Here is a 14,520-nt window from a genome sequence, read left to right as displayed (position 1 = left end):
CAGAAGAAGCAAGACCAAAAGGGTGGGGAGAAAGCACGTCTTCGCCAGGTCCCCAAAAAGCTTCTACTGAGAGGGTTCCAAGAAATCCAAAAAGAAAGAAGATCCTAAGAAACCATGGTGTAATTTTTGTAAAAGTAATACTCACTGGACCAGTGATTGCACCAAGAAGGAGGCAGCTCCAGCCACCATTGCCCATAAGGCAACTGTTCCCCCTAGTTCAGCTAATAGTGGTGGTTCTCAACAGAAGGGTGTAGTAGGGTTAACCCTGGGAACTGAGGTGGATTCTGGCCTAGTCAGAATACCAACTCAAGCTGTTCTTGTCTGTGATGTGGACATGGCTATGTCCTCTACTGTGAACCCCAGTAACTTGGGCAAGTACAGACAGACTCCTTTAATTAACAATAAAGTGGCTCAGGCCTACAGCGACACATGTGCCAGTGTCACCATGGTGACACCTAACTTTGTGGACCCTGGACAGTTCATACTAGGTGAGAATTACCTAGTGACTAATGCAAGCAATGTCACTACCACCCATAGTATGGCTATTGTTAATTTCTCCTGGGGAGGGGTAACTGGCCTCAAAAGAGTTGTTGTTAGGTCAGACCTCCCTGTAGAATGTCTGCTTGGCAATGATCTGGAATCTTCAGTCTGGTCTGAAGTGGAGTATAGGACTCATGCAGAGATGTTAGGTATATCAGCACATGTCCTTGCTGTGACCAGGTCACAGGCCAAAAAGTGCAAAACTGAACAGGCCCTGGATCCTGAAATTATGGACCAGTTGCCTACCAAGAGAAAGAGCAGTAGGGTTAAGGCAGTGCCTTCCCCCTTGCCTCGGCATGAGGATCAGCCTTCAAATGAAGCTGACTGTGAGACTCAATAAGCAACTGTCCTAGAAGAGCTTGAGCCTGATCAGGTTGAGTTTCTTGGGACAGGGGGACCTTCAAGGGCAGATCTGAGGCAGGCACAGTTAGACTGCCTCTCTTGAACCCCTCAGACAGCAGGCTGCTGCTGAGGCTGCTGGGAATACTACAGGTACCCATAAAGTGTATTGGGATGAAGTGCTCCTTTATTCAGAGGCTAAGGACCACAAGCCTGGTGCTTCCAGGAGGTTGGTCATACCTTTGGCATTCAGGGGCTTCCTTCTTACCTTAGCCCATGATATTCCCTTAGCAGGACATCTTTCACTGGCCCCACATGTCAGAAGATACCAAGGAGTTTTGTCACTAGTGTGTCACCTGCCAAGCCAGTGGCAAATCAGGTGGCTCCACAAAGGCCCACCTAATACTACTACCTGTGGTGGGGGTTCCCTTTGAAAGAGTTGGGATAGACATTGTTGGACCAATGGATCCCCAAACAACATCTGGGCACAGGTTTATTCTGGTGGTAGTGGATCATGCCACCAGATACCCAGAAGCTATTCCCCTAAGGACCACAACAACACCTGTTGTGGCAAGAGCCCTCCTGGGAGTTTTCTCAAGAGTGGGTTTTCCGAAGGAGGTTGTCTCAGACAGAGGTGCAAACTTTATGTCTGGATACTTGACTGCTATGTGGAAAGAGTGTGGAGTGAACTACAAGTTCATCACACCATACCATCCACAATGCAATGGTCTGGTGGAGAGATTCAACAAGACCTTAAAGTGCATGATCAAGGGTTTACTTGAAAAGCTTAGGCGAAGATGGGACATCCTTCTGCCCTGCCTTTTGTTTGCTTACAGAGAGGTCTCACAGAAGGGGGTTGGCTACAGCCCTTTTGAACTTCTGTTTGGGCATCCTGTAAGAGGACCCCTTTGTCTGGTGAAGAAAGGATGGGAGTTACCTCTCAAAAAGCCTAAGCAAGACACTGTGGACTATGTACTTGGTCTCCGCTCCAGGATGGCTGAGTACATGAAAAAGACATCCAAAAACCTTGAGGCTAGCAGGAACTTTAAAAAGCCTGGCATGACCAAAAGGCTGTGCTGACTGTTTACCAGCCAGGGCAGAAAGTGTGGGTGTTGGAGCCAGTGACCCCAGCAGCACTCCAAGACAAATGATCTGGACCTCACACTGTTGTTGACCAGAAGGGAGAGGTAACCTATCTGGTTGATCTTGGAACTCCTAGGAGCCCCCACAGGGTGCTTCATGTCAACAGATTGAAACCATATGTTGACAGGGCAGACATGGGCTTGCTCATGGCTACAGATGAGGGACAGGAGGAAGAGAGTGACCCTCTCCCAGACCTGCTTTCTCAGAACCCTGATGATGGTTCAGTTGATGGTGTAGCCTTGGCAGGCAGCCTCACTGACCAACAGCAGCAGGACTGCATACATGTTCTTCAGTCCTACAGACATATGTTTTCCCTGACTCCAAGTCAGACAAGCTGGTGCACCCATGAGGTGGACACCAGGGGCGTAGCTAGAGCTTGTGGCGCCCGGGGCTATCCCTCAGGTGGCCGCCCCTGGGAGGGGTGGTGGGGGGGCATGGGGGTGCAGGGGAAAAAGGACGACGAGCACTTGAAAGAGGTCCGAGAGACACGTAGTATCGCTGCTAATAGTTACCTCGATCAATCATGCAAAGGAGAACACACAGCCTGCATGATCTATTTGGGGACTCAGAAAAACTGCATGTGACATCCATCAGAGAGCTGCGTGAATGATTACCTGGTAATCCCCTTCGCACAATGCAAACATGCACATACATGACACCGTTCGAGGATCCATCATCTACAGCTGACATTAAAATGACCAAACATCATGGTCCCCCCCCCATTAAAGCAGTGGGGACGTGTACAAACGTGATGTGCTCTGACTTGAGGTACAATTATGCAAGTGAACTCAGAACAGTATGAACTACTGAGGGGAGGTGGGGGCAGGGTGGTCCACATTTAGCCTGGCCTTAGTCACACCAGTCTCAACAGTCAGACCCACACCATTGCAACCAGAGAGTTTCTGCCAAACTCCTAGTGCCCACTGCTTGGTGACGATCTAAGTTGGAGTGTGTGTAACAGCTAAGTTCAATTCAAGTCAAGGGAGATTTCTAAGATCTGACTATCTTGTCACCAACCTAGCACCAGCGTGCATTAATTGAGAGTCGCACTGGTGGCCCACCACAGCAGCAAGCCACTATAGCAACAAAAAAGTACGACCCTGCAGGGTTACAGCATCACCATTCACCAAAGCATCCAGGCCTATCAACAGTGCCAGCTTCTTAACTGATGTGTTCTCAATCCTTGAGAATCCCAGGCCCGCCAACTTGCCTTACCAGCACCGCCTCATTGCTACAGGACCTCAGCAGTATGGCATTACCACAGAAGGGCCTTATCAGTGTTGAGGTACGCATGATCTTCCTCCACTAATGCCTTATCAGTGCTTTCAGATTCCAGGTAGTATTAGCTTTCCCGAACAATGCATTATCAATGCCACAATAAATGCTTTGCTACTGCAATCTCCACACTGTTGCTTCCCCAAAATTTTCAGATTTTACACTCATGACATTGACATGTCTTATTAATAAAAGGATGTTTGTTAGATTACCGATCCATATCATGGTAAATCTCGAAAATGCCTTAATGGTAAAGATAATCGATGAGACTACAAGTAACAAGATACAAGTATGCAGACTTTAACATGGTACAGTAACAAACCACCCTTAAAGTCCTTATATCATTAATACATGCTTTGCACATTAGGTACATTAGGTATTATTGCTATGCAAGAACGTTTTGTAACAAACAGATCAAACCTATGGAATCTGGCTAAACAATTTTTCCATGAACCAATAAGACCTATAAACGTTATCATTAGTTTGTCATCCACCGATGGCTTGACACTATACACAACCCAGACCTTCTGAAGTGCACATTAACTGCCAAACATTATGCATCCAGTTATAAAATTACAAACATGGACAAAAGTGCACAGTTGGCAAAACAATATACAATCTTTTTAGATCTTTTTTAAAGAACCTGACAAGCTTTATAGAGTGAACATCCTCTATCCCCAGGGTTTGTCAGACTGACTGACGAGCACCAAAGCTCTGGCCTCACCCAGTAATCTGTGAGATTTTATGTAAAATACCTGTTTACAGCTTGTAATAGTGTGACACCAATCTGCCATTAAAGGTCTATTAGCTTTAACAACTGCTTTTCACAACAAATACCTATTATAGCTTTTCATAATAAACAGATCAACATCCAACGGAACTCTTTCCACTAAACCAATCCGGCCTATAGCCATTACTAACTCAGGCATTCTCTATTAAGCATAAACTGCTCCACAAGGCAACCATCACACATGTGTACAGAATTGCACTTGGGAAAGCAAACTATTATCTCTATCAAGAGGGCCTAAAATGAATTATTACTGTGCAAATCTTTTATCCCCACGATTTGTCAGTAGGGGTATTTACCACCAATACCCTTGCGTACTACAGTAATCTGTGTGATTCCAAATATCAAACGCTGCGCTGCAGGCTTGAATAAAGAGTACTAACAATCCACCCTTAAATTCCTGACTTTTACATATGCAGTACCTCAGGCCTACTGTCTTTACCGTAACTTTTCATAAAAATCAGTTGAAGCCAAATGCCCTGATCATTGGCTCGCCACCATAAAAATCTCAGTCCTGTAGTACTGATCAGATCTTCCCCACTCGGAAAAAAAGTGCAATAAAGTAGTCTTTTTCAGAGGAAGCACACATTTTTGCCCCCGACCCCTGCCCCTGGCCTGAGTTCCTAAACTACTCCACTCCACCCTATCCCCAGTAACTTTTTCGCCCGCCCTTCTCATATCCCTGCAAACTACCCCTAAGGCCTAAAAACTACCCTGCCCCCTTAAGTCCTAAGAAGTATTACGATCCCTGCCCTGCCCTGAGCCCAAAGATGGCGCCCAAGCCCTGAAAACGACCCCAACCCCCCCGCCCTTTAAACTACCCCTAACCCCCTCAGCCCTTTAAACTGCCCAAACTACCCCCCCCCCCCCTCACCAGCCCTGGAAACTTCCTCGACCCGTCCCCAACCCAGAAAATTACTCCCGACTCACCCCCAGCCTACAAAACTACTCCTGACCCACCCTCAGCCCACAAACCAACCCCGACCCACCCCCCAGCCCCACTTAAAATAACCCAACCCACAAAACACACCTGTGCACGACACATTGTTAATGGGCACTTTGTAGAGTATTTATTTCAAGGGCGCAAAGGGAACACTGATAGGTCAGTGAGTATCTGCATAGAAATGCACTAATAAATAAATCAATAATTCTTAAATCTCACAAACATCATGCCGAGAATTTCTTTAAGGAGAGACATAACCGGGGGCGCACTGAGTTCACAGAACAGTCGCTCAGACTGAGTTTAGTTCTGTACGGGGAACACACTGACAGGAATAACGTAACAGCTAAAGGTTACAGGGCCCTTGTGTATCTTCAAAGAAGAGCAGTGGCAAAAATAGAATCCTCAAATAGCCGTAGCGGCATCCACAATAAAGGAAGTACAGTTCCAAGTGACACCAGTGGGGTCATGTACTAGGGTGTGATGGCGGAGAGGCTGCGTGTTTCGCTAGTGTACAGAATATGCCCTGTGCATTCTCAGTGCTTGGAGGGGTCTCCGCTCGCATGAGCTCTCACCTGCCTGTCTTGGTGACGATCATGTCGTCGTCGAAGTCCACCCACAGCTCCGTGTCCTGGAGGCACTCTCTCTGAATCTGGTACACTGTGAGGCGACGGCCTAGCACCCTTTAAGGTCTATTGGATGGCGGCCGCGGGAGTAAAAAGAAGGGCGTCTGGTGTTGCGCGCACGTTCTCGCACGCGCAACGCCAGCACGTACTTCTTTTTACTCCTGCGGCCGCCATCCAATAGACCAATACAGATACTAATACAGTAGGGGCACCGGGCACCAATGTTGCGTGGCCGGGCCGCCCCCAAAACAGTGCTGCCTGGGGTGGACCGCCCCCCTCGCCCCCCCAAGCTACGCCGGTGCTGGTGACAGTCTGCCTGTGAAGAGTAAAATCTACAGGCAACTTGACCATGTCAGGGACTGTATCATGACAGAGGTCCAAAAGATGTTGGAGTTGGGAGTTATTGAGCCCTCAGAGAGCCCTTGGGCCAGTCCTGTAGTCCTAGTGCCTAAACCTCACACCCAAGATAGTAAGAGAGAGATGAGGTTTTGTGTGGACTACAGAATTCTCAATGCTGTCACTAGGACAGATGCCCACCCAATACCAAGGGCAGATGAGCTCATTGACAGATTGGCGTCTGCCAAGTTTTTGAACACATTTGACTTGACAGCTGGCTACTGGCAGATCAGACTAGCTGATGATGCAAACGTCAAAACAGCATTTTCAACCCCAGGAGGACATTATCAATTTGTGGTAATGCGCTTTGGTCTGAAGAATGCACCTGCCACATTCCAAAGGTTGGTGAACCAAGTCCTCTCAGGTCTGGATGACTACTGTGCAGCTTATCTTGATGATATTGCTGTCTTTAGCTCCACTTGGGAAGATCACCTGATCCACCTGAAGAATGTTTTGGAGGCCCAGCAGAAGGAAGGCCTAACTATCAAGGCTACCAAGTGCCAGATAGGGCAGAGTAAGGTTGTGTACCTGGGCCACCTTGTAGGTGGAGGTCAGGTTCAACCACTGGAGAGCAAGATCCAGACCATAAAGGACTGGACTCCAGTAATAAGTGGATTTCTATGATGAATTGGTGCATTGCCCAACACTAAAGATGGGTACTCAACCCATTGCGCATTTCCATAAACAAATATGGGTACACAGCCCAACACTAAAGATGGGCACTCAGCCCCTTGCGCATTTCTAAAAACAAATATGGGTACACTGCCCAACACTGAAGATGGGTACTCAACCTATCGCGCATTTCCATAAACAAATATGAGTACACAGCCCAACACTTAAGATGGGTACTCAGCCCATTGTGCATCAAAACAACTAGCATGCACTACCTATTGTACATTAACCAACTAAAATATGTGAACTGAGTCCATTGTCTTAAGACTAAACATATGCACTCCTACCTAATGAATAGGTAGATTGCCTTTTGAACCTTAAAACTAAAGATGGAAACATCGTCCATTGTACATAATACTAAAATTATGTATTCCTATATAAAAAGTAGGTACACTGCCTTTTGAACCTTAAACTAAAGATGTACCGTCTATTGTACATAAAAGGAAGAGGTTTTGTTACTAATGCTAGGCTAGAAGGTTAGAATCAGTGTATAGGTCGTGCACTACCCACACTGTAGAATACCAGAAAGTGAAGAGACCGGCTCTAACACAATGAATACCCTAAAGAATTCAAACTATGCCTAGAATCCTCAGGATCGGGAACCTCAACAAATAAATAAAATTCCGCCATGTGGTTGTAACATGAGCAATTTCATCAGTTAAGTATGTATAAACGTGTATAACATTAACTCAATGAATTAAATAGATAATAACTGTAAAATTTCGTCAAAAGCAGTCAGGTACTCTAACTTAAATTAACTTAAATTAGAAGTACAGATATAGTAATGCCATATGAGTCAAATTAAACATAGAACAACGCCAAAAATTAAAAGATAAAGTAGATCCAGAATCTAGTCCGGCCTTCTTGGTGAGCGATGTCTCACCCGAATTCACTGCGGCGGAGTGAAGATCCATCAAATTTGAGAGTTGAGAGATAAACTAGCATCCGCCTTCCACAACATGTAATCGACATCTCAGTAAAATATCCATCGACATTTCTAAGAGCCGTCTGAAGAGAAACTTGGAACAGCCAAGATGGTGGCACGCTTTTTGACGCAGAGTCGGGTGGCTCGCAGTGTGTCCGTGCCCGGTAGTGTCCAAGAGTAGCAGATCCGGTTGCTATGGAAACAAAGACGCCTCGAGGAGAAACGTAGGTATGCTCGAGCACTCTATGAATAACTCGCGTGAGCAGTTTGAGCATGACTCGTGCTGAATTCAAACTGAGACAGAGATCAACTGCCTCAAAATCGTTTCACAGTGAAGTCAATAAAATTAAACAAACTGCTCACCCAGATGAAAATCCACAGCCACCAATATCGCTAGCTTTTTTCCACAGTTTTTAAATGTACTTGTAAACAGGACTCATTTGCGGCAAATAAAAGTTCCATTTAAATCCAGTAGATGGTAGCAACCAACCAAACATTTATTCCCGATCTGTAAATGATTACTTTAAACTACCAGTTTTCTTGAGTTTTTCAGCTTTCAAAACGATGTGATCGCTCACAAGCATGCCTGATCCATTCAGCTTACTTGGTCTTGAGTCAACTTGGGTCTTCCAGTTGTCAAACGATGCGAGTGCTCACAAGCCTGCCAGTATACCTTGTAGTCGAATTCTCTTTAGTGCCTCCGATAACTAAATCAGCTGATTTTCCTCGTAGTTCTCCTACCAATCGAGATTCAAAAAGGAGGTCACCGCAATTGGCAGAGCAGGTTTCATGTGCAGCTTGAGACTTGATTCCTGACACGGCGGGCGATAGATGAAGGTCACTGGTGGGGTCTCTGTGTCAGGATCTTAAAATCGAATAACGTTTCTTAGAAGGAGCTTTGCTTTCAGTAATTCTGTTTTTCGCTCAATCATCTATTAAGGTAGCAGCACCGACAGGTTCTTCCGGATCGTCTCCAGATGTAATAAGTGGATTTCTATGATGAATTGGAAGAAGACGAGGTGTAGGGGGTGTAGATCTCTTTATTAAGATAGATGGTAAGTATTCAGGTGAGACCCCACCAGGAGCAGCCGCTTGCTGCTCAGCCCGATCACAACTGAAGCTCACGCTCACATACTCAAACACAGCATTCTAACCACTCACCAACATTCCACTCATTCCACTCTGGCTGAGCAGCAAGTCCTACTATGTTAAGACCATTACAACTCCTCCAACCACCCAGACAGAGGTCGGAGCTTTCTTGGGCCTGTCTGGTTACTACAGGAAGTTTGTTAAGAACTATGGGTCCATTGTGACTCCTCTTAATGACCTCACTTCCAAGAAAAATGCCAAAGAAAGTTCAGTGGACAGTAAGCTGTCAAAAGGCATTTAATGACCTGAAGCAGGCCATGTGCACTGCAACTATTCTGCAAAGCCCAGATTACTCCAAAGAATTCATTGTCCAAACAGATGCTTCTGAGTTGGATGTGCGAGCTGTTCTTTCACAATTGAATAAAGATGGTCAAGACGAGCCAATAGCTTTTATTAGCAGAAGGCTGACCCCTAGAGAGAAACGTTGGTCAGCTATAGAGAGGGAGGCCTTTGCTGTGGTTTGAGCCCTGAAGAAGCTGAGGCCATACTTGTTTGGTACTCACTTCAAGATTCAGACAGACCATAAGTCCCTCTTGTGGCTAAATCAGATGAAGGGTGAAAATCTCAAACTGCTTGGGTGGTCCATTTCCCTACAGGGGATGGACTTTACAGTGGAACATAGACCTGGGACTAACCATGCCAATGCAGATGGACTCTCCAGATATTTCCACTTAGAAAATGAAGACTCAACTGGTTAAGGTTAGTTTAATGTCCCTGCATTTGGGGGGGGGGGGGTGTAGGATTGTAGGATAGGAGAGTAAGGTCTGCTTCCTATGGTCACCCCCACTTTTTGCTGTGATTTTCTGGTTTTTCGACTTTAGTGTGGCTGTGGGCCTGCTAATCAGACCCACAGCCCAGCTGTTCTCTCTCTAAATTGATACCATGTACTTTAGGTACATACCTAATTGGGAATTGGGTCACCTTTGTGAGCCCTTGTATAGTGTACCCTAGGTACCCAGGGCATAGGTGCATCCAAGGCCTACCAGGGGCTGCAGCATGTATTATGCCACCCCTGGCTGGCCATCCAAACTGACACCACAGGCTGATCACTCAGCTTGGGTAAGGTGGTGTAATCACCCCTTACTTAGATATAGTATAGCTATATCTACCTTATATATAGACACATATGCACCTATACGTCACTCCTATGTTAGGCCTCGACAATCCTGGAGGCAGAGTGCTTGGTTTCATGTGAGAGGGTGCTCTAGCATGAGCTGAATCCTTCTGGAGCTTTCAAAACCCTCTCCTTATAGCTGTTCTATGATATAGCCATACCATATACTCTTAAGTGCATTATAATCCTCGCGGTTAATGCTAACTTTGGTTTGGCTTTATCAAAACATGTTGTGTAAGGTATCAAACACTTTGGAATACTACCCCCCCCCCCCCCCGCCAGTTCTGGCGGCGGGGGTAGCATTCCACCCTTATAGAGGGAGAAGACATGTAGTTACTGCTTTACCCGGTTAAAGTTAAACAGAGCCTCAGCATCACAAAATGGATGCTGCTACCACAGCACGAGTCTGACCTCCTGCAGCTGGGGGAAACTACAGCAAGGGAGGCTTGGACAATAGGTTTGCTTTCGAGGGAGGTGCTAGCACCTCCCCAGACAGCCTGTAGTGTATTGGGGCAGGGTGGGTTGAATGGAAAGATGCTTTTCCAGACCCTGCCTGGGGCACACAAGGTGCTCCATGCATAGCCTGGTTCAAATCAGTTGCTGGGGCACTCCAGCCCCGCTCTGGCGTGAAACTGGACAAAGGGAAAGGGGTGTAACCACCCCCTTCTCAGGGTCCACCCAAAGGAGGGACCTAGCAGGTAATCCAGCCCCTAAAATCAGTATAAAGATAGGAGCTGAGTCTAGAGACTTTAGATTATCCTGGACTGAAACTCTGAAATGAAACTCTTGGACCTTTGACGTTCTATACCGACCAGAAGACGGAAGACATCTCCCTTTTGGTCAAGGAGTGACCACCCTGTGCAAACAGGCACCACCAGTAACTTGCCGGTTTGCTTTGTCGATGCTCCTGCCGGAACCCGAAGACTCAGCGACTCAGGAACTGGACTTCCAGACTTCTCCGAATCCGATCCACAACCACAGGAAAGCTGAGACCCGTGGCGGACACGAGAGACGTGGGACCGGACACCCTGGACTACCTGCACTTTGCTAACAGTGCAACTACCGAGGTACCCTCGTAGTTGTGCATTGGGGTTTGAGAAGCCCCAGACCCGAGCGCCATTTGCAAAGAAGCTCAGCCCTCCACACTTCACGAGTGCCGCGTGGGGCCTGCTCTTGCATTTCAGCTCGACTCGTCTTCCTGGTTGCTAGCCTGTTGGCTAGTTAGCCCTCCGAAGACTTCCTTTTGAAACTACACCACTTTCCTGGTTGCTCCAGGCTTGCTCCAGCTTCCCTGCAAAGGAGAAGCTCCCCAGACCTTGCTGGTCTGAACTGAAGTCAATCTTCCCTTCCTGCATGGATTGCATTTGCCAAGGCTTGTTGGGTCCAATTCGGATACCGACACCGCAGTCAACTAGATCCTTTGTGGGACAGCTCAAATCCAGCTCCTCGTCATCGTCGACGCCTCCTGGTCCTCGTGGCTGTAGAGACAAGCTTCACCTTCTTCACCTGAAACACTCAACATCGCCTGGTTCCTTCCTGGTCACTGGCTAGTGATCCAGTCTCTGTCCCCTCTGCTTTCAGGTTCTTCACATCTTCGATCCACCCTTGGATCCACCCGGACACTTTTCTCCTGGTCGCCTGCAGCACTTCTTTGCAGCTCTCCATAGGAAACAGCGACAAAACCCGACACGAAAAGACACCTATGCACCCGGCTTCCCTGGGTGAGGTAACTTGAGTACGCCGGTGCTCCCGTGGGTGTTGACTCTCGAAGTGTCCTAGTTTAAAAGGATTTTACCGTAGTCCATCCGGAAGTGCCTTAATCAACTAATTTGTAACTTTTACGTTCCCATTATAACTCTATGGTAAATCGCGACTGTGTTTAGACACTGCATGCGTCTCCCGTGGGCCTCCTACTTCCAATCCTTTGGTTGTCCAGCGTAGCCCCAGCGATTCCCTAGGCCCGTGGTTCCCAAACTGTGCGCCGCGGCACCCCGGTGCGCCGTAATGAGGTGCCAGGGGCGCCGCGCACAGTCTAGGGTGACCAACTGTCCGTAAATTTCACGGACCGTACACCTTTTGTCTGTAATTTTGGCCATCACAGGGAGCAGCGCTGCTCCCTGTGAGAGGCCTCACACCCCCTGATGGAGCCGCCTCGCACTCCTCCTGGGGCACAAGAGCAGCCCCTCCCGCCCACTGAAATTCTGTATGGGGCTGATTGCCACATACAGAATGACAATGGGGCAGTATGGAGTGTGGCAGCATGTAGAGACCTCCTCCTTGCTCAGGATACAGCAGGGCATTCTGTTAGAAAAAAAAGTAAAACGCCCAGGCTGCAACGTTAGAGAACACTTCATTTAAAGAAGCATGAAAAACAAGTTAATAAGAAGAACGGGCTATCGTTCTTTCTCTGTCTCGTCACTTTAGAACTGAAGTATTTTCAATATTAGATTCAACAAAGCCATGGTTGCTGCTTTTTTATTTTACGGAACTAGCAACCATTGACAAAGCCAATAGTCCTGGCTTGTTGTTGGTGTAATGATACTTGCTGTATTATATGTCTGGATGCAATGACAGAAACAACATATTACAAGTCAGGCACAACACTATGCTAAGCGCAGATTTTTAGCCTAGGTGTTTTAAACTACGCTCTTAATTACATCCAACACCCCCTTTGAAGAGACCCCCCAGTTTTTTGACACCACTTAAAGCCCTGGAAACACCACCATGTTACAGTCACCTCACATCCTGGCACTGTGCATCATGTGTGACTCATGACTTCTACGTTTCCGGTCTGCCTATGTGCAGGAGTATAGTGAACCCTCCCCCCCCATGCCCCCCCCCCTCACCCCTTGCTGTAGTTCGTTCTTGATAGGCCTCTTCTGTTTGCAACTCTGCAGACAAAGGCTCAGCTCATGTGAAAAGGTGGGTGAGTAAATAAGTGAAGGAATGGCTGGATGGATTACTGAAAGGATGAATGAAAGGGGGAATGGATAGATAATGAAAGAAAGGATGGATGAGCGAATGAGTGGAAGTATGGATGAGAGAAAAGGTAAATAGATGGATGTATGGGTGGAAGGGTGGATGGATGGGTAAAAGGGTGGATGGGCCTCTTCTGTTTGCAACTCTGCAGACAAAGGCTCAGCTCATGTGAAAAGGTGGAAGAGTAAATGAGTGAAGGAATGTCTGAATGGCTGGATGGATTACTGAAAGGATGAATGGATGAATGAAAGGGGGAATGGATAGATACTGAAAGAAAGGATGGATGAGCGAATGAGTGGAAGTATGGATGAGAGAAAAGGTAAATAGATGGATGTATGGGTGGAAGGGTGGGTGGATGGGTAAAAGGGTGGATGGGTGTGTGACAGGATGGATGGATGAGTGAAAGGGTAGCTGATGAGCGAGCAAATTGGTGGATGGGTGTGTGAAAGGATGGATGGATGGATGAATAAAAGGGTAGATGATGGGCAAGTAAATGGGTGGATGGATGAATTGATAAGTGAAATGGTGAATGGATGGATGAGTGAAAGGGTGGATGTAAGGATTGATGAGTGAGTGAAAGGGGGTTTTATGGACAAAAGGATGGATAGATGAGTGAAGTGAAAGATGAGATTAAGAATTCAAGCATTCCAACCATTATAATACCTTAATTGCGTCCCAATTACTTTAAGGAAGACAACAGGAAGTACATAACCCCCACCCCCCCACCGGTAAAAAAAATGGTGGGGAGCCACGGCCAACTGCCGTTTAGGTCAAGGGAGCCACAGGTCAAAAAAGTTTGGGAACCACTGCCCTAGGCTCTAGGCCTATTCACAATTCCTGACGTGGTCCTTATACCACTTACTTAGTATATGGTTCGTGAGGCCCCTAGGGCAGAATTGTATTTGTGCAACTCATAGTATTCTTAATGAGTAACTTGTGATGTATCTCGATCTCTGACCTCATAAAGAGTCCGGAGGGGTTGTGTTAGAAATAAATACATATATATTTTATATATACCGTGTGTGGTGTTCAAGGGATTATATATGGTAAAACAGCTGGCTTCACATGCTCTCTGAAGTTTCAGCCTAAGACTGCTGGTCCATGCTACCACTAGGATAGCTTGTCAATAAGGCTGACTTTACAACCACCATCAGTAAGGGTCGTTTAGACTGGTGCAAGGTGCCCACTAGAATAGTGGACATCATATGCCAGGCTAACTTCTCACAGTGTGCTCTGTACAAATCAATGTGTAAGTACGGGTTGGAGTTTTAACGAAAAAGGTCCCTTTCCAGTGGACCCTGAAGACCCTGAAGAAACCTGAAGAAACCCTGTGGAAGACAGAAGGTTGGAGAGCCACCCCACCTGTGGATACCCTAGTACCCACGTTACCTACACCAGGGAAGCTGGTGCATAGGTTTGAAGTGCTGTCGGAAACCGCTGTCGAACCCAATGGAGGACTTCAGGAAAGTGCGCTGCTGATGAAGGAGAAAGTGTATGGTGGATTGCAAAGGTAGATTCTAGTTGAGAGGTACCTGTAAGCAGAGGGGACAGAGGCTATGTCACTCAGTAGTGACCAGGACACTTGGAAGACGAATGCTCTCCGATGTCAGGTGTTGCAGGAAAGCTGACGATGAC

The sequence above is a fragment of the Lissotriton helveticus genome, chromosome 8, assembly GCF_964261635.1.
Source record: "Lissotriton helveticus chromosome 8, aLisHel1.1, whole genome shotgun sequence".
Lineage (NCBI taxonomy): Eukaryota > Metazoa > Chordata > Amphibia > Caudata > Salamandridae > Lissotriton > Lissotriton helveticus.
This window is presented reverse-complemented; position numbering follows the sequence as displayed.